At 28.8% G+C, this 5909-nt stretch overlaps 1 non-coding gene across 1 annotated transcript; it reads right to left on the bottom strand.

The window, feature by feature from the left end:
• Positions 1 to 2289: 2289 nt before the first annotated feature.
• TRNAS-UGA (transfer RNA serine (anticodon UGA)) lies at positions 2290 to 2371 on the bottom strand. Its single transcript has one exon. It is a non-coding gene; the product is annotated as a tRNA-Ser (tRNA).
• Between the last annotated feature and the right edge of the window lie 3538 nt (positions 2372 to 5909).

The following is a 5909-nucleotide window of genomic DNA, read 5'->3' as shown; positions in this document are numbered from 1 at the left end:
AAGAATAGAATTAGTCTAGGACAGTCAAGATATATATATATATATATATATATATACATGCAGTGTTTCAAAAGTAGGGAACACCTCAAAAATTTTAAAAACTGGTTCCAGATAGAATAATATAACTTTCAGGGTAAGGTATCGATCGAAAACCACTTTACCTTTTGATGAGAAATAAAATTTCAATCCCTTCTTCAGGGGTAGTCCAGGGGTTGTAATTGAAGTATTTTAAATGGTAACATACTTTGTCTGGTGGGTCATTTTAAAGGTTTCTTGAAGAGAATAAAAATTGTATAAATAAAAAGTTGATACGATGCCCTTATCCAAAATGACGTCAGGATAAATTTGGATTTTAAAAATTACTAAATTTAGTAAGTTCAAATTATAAGATTAAATAAATAAAAAATTAAATTTAAATTTAATCTAATTTAATTAAAAATTATTTTAAAATTTAAATAAATTAATTTTTTAACACAAGAAATTACTTTGTTCCATTTTCATGTGTAAATAAACAAAAATATTGTTACGTAATTATGCTGATCAACTGATGATCTCTTACAATGTTGCAAAAATGAAGCTTACTTTATTGTTGTGTAATATTCTATTGAGAGTGTTTAATTACTGCACTGTTAGTTTATAAATAGAATTTATTGTGATCGACTGGCTAATAGATTTTGTTTACCTTTACTACATTTATAAGCTATTTTTTGCTACGTTTCTTTTACTTTTTATGTAATTGTTTTTTACTGAATTAAATTGTCCTCTGCTACCTGCAAACATTGCTAATATTTCACTAAGCGAACAGGAAAAGGACTTTTAATGATGAGCGTCTTTGGTAATACATTTAGGTCGTATGATCAAGTTTGTGAATTGTTACCATTTAAAATATTTGAGTTACCACCGCTGGGCCATCTCCCAAGAAGGGATCGAATTTCTAAATTCCATTTTTCTTCAAAACGTAAAGGGGTTGACCAATAGCTTATCCTGAAAGTTACAGTATTCTATCTGGCAAACGGTTTTAAAGTTGTTGAGAAGTTTCCATACTTTTGACTCAGTCTGTATATATTCTTTTTTTCATTCATACATTTAACTCTAAAAGGGCATTACTAACCTCTATCTAACAGAAAAAAAATTTGCCTTATTTTACAAGAGAAAATCAGCATATCACTTTATAAAATAATAAAACGTAAACGGTATATCACATCACTTTATAAATCAAAAGTGTTTAAAACTTATCAAGTGAAGTAAGAGCCTGAAAAATAATTTATAAATATTTTTTAGTTGCAAAACAACATTATACTTTCAGACTATAATTTTTTTTAAATATATTTTTTTTTTGCTCTCTCTCTCTCTCTCATCACACACATTTTCATCATCCTTACATTTTAGTCACCACACTTATTACCAAATCAACCTTTGTTAGTTCTATATATATACAGAGATAACAAAGAACGGCAAGCCTAAATAACTTTTCGACAGTTAAATATTAAAAGAATAAATTATCACATTTTTACATCGAAAGATCTAGATTTCTATATGAGTCATCTTATCCTTAATTATCTGTGAGGAACAACTCAAAAATGTTTAGCGGAAAGAAAAGAGTTTTGACATATAATTGGAAAATAAATAATTGACATATACTGGAAAATAAAAAAATGACGTAAAAACCTTCACGTACGATAACCCTACCCATCATTAAATGACTACTCTTTACTGAAGTACAATTCAATAATTAAAAATAGATTGTTTTGATGTAGGAAAATTTTCAAAAATTTTTAAAACTTTTTTTAGTGTAGCAATTATTTCGTAGTTACTTAAGAAATACCAATTATGAATCTAGTTGTGAAAAATATTAAATATTCGCCATTTTGGTTAGGCTATTCTATACCCATGTTATTTTATTCAAAATTTATTTTCTAATTTCCTTTAAAATTATGTCACAACCCACCAATTGAACATTTTTAAATTTACACTATAAATCTTTTATGCTTGGGTGTGGTAGTCAAAAAGTTATTTAAGAGTTCCCATATTTAGTTAACATTTTGTATATTAATTACAAAGAACTATTAGGTAGTAAAAATAAATTAAAAAAAGCTGTTTTTAGCAACTTACATAAATTTTTTTGTGTTTAATTATCAAATATTAATCCAAGGACAGGCTCAGGTTACTTCAAAAAACGCTTTGCTTATTTATAAAACTAATAAAAATAAAAATATTTTATTTAAAAAATTACTTACAAAAAGCAATTAAATAGAAAATTAAATCGAAAGTACTCTTACAAAAAATTAACGCTGAGGACAGGATTCGAACCTGCGCGGGTAGAACCCATTGGATTTCAAGTCCAACTCCTTAACCACTCGGACACCTCAGCTCTTGCTAGCAACGAATATGTTGTATATCAAAGTATCGAAATGAAGTTTGAACTGTTTAATCAACTTATAATTGAAGGATACGTCGACTAGAAAAATTCACAAAATGTGTTTTTTTCTCAGTAAAATAACTAGTAAACAACAGTAAATAATTTTTTTCTCAGTAGAATAAGTAAAACAAAGGTAAATTAAATTACATTTAAAATGTAATAGTGATTATAAAAACAGTTTAAAGGATATAATAAAATGTACAACAGCTTGATGTAGATAACTAAAAAAATGAAGTGCTATTAATATTTTTAAAAAAACATCAAGATTTAGCCTAACAGTGAGGAGGTTTTTTACTCACATTATCAATAATGTTGAATACTATAAAAAGTATCAATCGACATGGAATAGGTGTTCAAAGAGTTATGGAGGAATACTGATTTAGTATCAAATCCAAAATATATGAATAGAAAGATTAAAAAAAGAATAATTACAGGGTTTTAGTAAAGGGCAGATCAATGTGAAGAATACAGAACAATTAGTTTAACTAGTCATACATCAAAAATCTTAACTAGAATTCTACACAGAAGAATTGAGAGGAGAGTGGAAGAAGTGTTAGGAGAAAACCAATTTGGTTTCAGGAAAAGTATAGTGACAAGGGAAGCAATTTTATGCCTCAGATTAATAGTAGAAGGAAGATTAAAGAAAAACAAAACAACATACTTGCCGTTTATAGACCCAGAAAAGGCGTTCGATAACGTAGACTGGAATAAAATGTTCAGCATTTTAAAAAAATTAGGGTTCAAATACAGAGATAGAAGAACAATTGCTAACATGTACAGGAACTAAACAGCAGCAGTAATAATTGAAGAACATAAGAAAGAAACCGTAATAAGAAAGGGAGTCCGACAAGGATGTTCCCTATCTCCGTTACTTTTTAATCTTTACATGGAGCTAGCAGTTAATGATGTTAAAGAACAATTTAGATTCGGAGTAACAGTACAAGGTGAAAAGATAAAGATGCTACGATTTGCTGATGATATAGTAATTCTAGCCGAGAATAAAAAGGATTTAGAAGAAACAATGAACGGCATAGATGAAGTCCTACGCAAGAACTAGCGCATGAAAATAAACAAGAAGAAAAGAAAAGTAATGAAATATAGTAGAAATAACAATGATGGACCACTGAATGTGAAAATAGGAGGAGAAAAGATTAGGGAGGTAGAAGAATTTTGTTATTTGGGAAGTAGAATTACTAAAAATGGACGAAGCAGGAGCGATATAAAATGCCGAATAGCACAAGCTAAATGAGCCTTCAGTGAGAAAATTTTTTTATATCAAAACTGAATTTAAATGTCAGGAAAACTTTTTTGAAAGTATATGTTTGGAACGTAGCTTTATATGGAAGTGAAACTTGGACGATCGGAGTACCTGAGAAGAAAAGATTAGACGCTTTCGAATTGCGGTGCTATAGGAGAATATTAAAAATCAGATGGGTGGATAAAGTGACAAATCAAGAGGTGTTGCGGCAAATCGATGAAGAAAGAAGCATTGGCAAAAATATAGTTAAAAGATGAGACAGACTTATAGGCCACATATTAAGATTTACCTCGATCCTGACAGATCCAAAACAAAATATGGATATTCAGCCTATCCCATTCTTGAATATCCCCTAAGTTATAGTTATATTTAAGTGTTTCCTCTTAATTAATGAAGATTAATATTAAATATGTATCGTAGGAAAAGAACATATACCTTTTATTTAATATCTCAAAAATGAAATAACTTATGAGAAATTAATTGAAATAAAGTTTACACATATAAATTACTCAGTTTTATTACTTTATTATCATACATCAAAAAATAAAAATCACATTATATATAAATCTATCAACGAAAATGTTTTACGAAGAAGATAGGAAGTAATAAAATACTCAATGTCATCCTTTTTACGATAAAATGTATAGCATAAAAATAACTGATACTGCATGAAGCAATTATCAATTATTAGCTAACAATATCAAATGACATATGGGTGCGTGTTGATGCGTTTGAAGGGTAGTTAGTGTACTAAAGCTGGTAGAGGGTAATACAGAATGGAGGATTTGCATTTTAAGTTACAAAAAAAAAACTTAGTAAGGGCGTAAAATATAAGCAGGTGTAACCACATTGTTGACTCACCCACAATTTCACAACCGTGATCACCATACAGTGATCAGTACACCGTAACACGCAAACTCGTAGATATATATATATATATATATATATAACTAATATACGTAATATAAACTCACGTACGCGTTAATATGGATGGATACTCACTTATGTTAGAAAGCGGGAAAAAGATGGGTGTTCAGGAGAGTGGTAATGTTATTATGTTAATCATACAATATGCCTGTCTATTTTCATTGTACAATCATAATAAAAATAATATTATTTTAAAATTACATAACAGATTCACCATAATCATCAATTGTTTTATATGTATAAAAAAGGAAACATACATACACGTGTACTTAACCTGTATCCTCTTTGTTTGATAACACATCTGCACGTAGTTTTTTATATCGGTATAAAAAATAATTAAATTAATCGTGCAAGAAATAGTCGAATAAAAAATGTAACTATTTTATTTTAGATTTTCATATCTTAATAAAAAGAGCTTGTTAATATTAAATTATTTCATGAAATAACAAAGGAGTAGTAGTTTACGATAAGTAAAAAGATAATATAAATGTAGAAAATCAGCAGGATATCTAATTGTAGGTAGCTGGAGTAAAATTAGGGTAAATAAATATGAATAATTGTGACAGAAATTATCAAGATCCTGGTAAAATACCAGGCTTGCCATTGCAAAACCGATGATTTTTAAACAAATAGATTAATAGATAAGCTGTAAAATAAATAAATGTGCAAGGAGAAAAAAAGTAACTTCCTTTCTTGTAGTTATTTTATTTATCCTCTCGTTTTAGTTATGTATTTCATTTATTGTAGGTACATAGACATGTTGTATCCAAAATATCAAAACTAATCATTCAAACAATTATAACAGCATATCATATATCATATTTTTATAGGTATAATTACAAATTTCAGTATAGCTATATAAATTAACATCCATATTTTTCAGCCATTTGACTCCAACTGGGATAGTTCAATATACATCTTTTGGATTTCCTGTATGTTTGCTGTGAGCAGTATTTAATTAGATGTTCAACAGTTTGGAGTGGCTCACTGCACTAACAACCTGTCGTAGGTGACATACCCATTTTTTCATAAAATAATTACATCTACCATGTCCAGTTCTTACGCTATTAAGTCTACGCCACAATTGTGTTGGTAGACTGAAGTCCGGCACTTGCCCATGGACCGACTCTATCCACTGGCTGTCATAGTTTTCATTCCAAGAGATCTCCCATTGTTTTTTATATTAAAATATTCTTCTACAATCTTTTTGTTCATTTCCTATGCGAGTTTTCGAAATTTCAAGACCCGATTATTTAATCCACTGATAGACATTTTGATTGGTAGAGGTATATTAGCTAGTACTGG

Source organism: Lycorma delicatula, chromosome 7 (assembly GCF_047948215.1).
Source record: "Lycorma delicatula isolate Av1 chromosome 7, ASM4794821v1, whole genome shotgun sequence".
Lineage (NCBI taxonomy): Eukaryota > Metazoa > Arthropoda > Insecta > Hemiptera > Fulgoridae > Lycorma > Lycorma delicatula.
The sequence above is the reverse complement of the archived record's forward strand: the minus strand, read 5'-3'. Positions and strand labels throughout refer to the sequence as shown.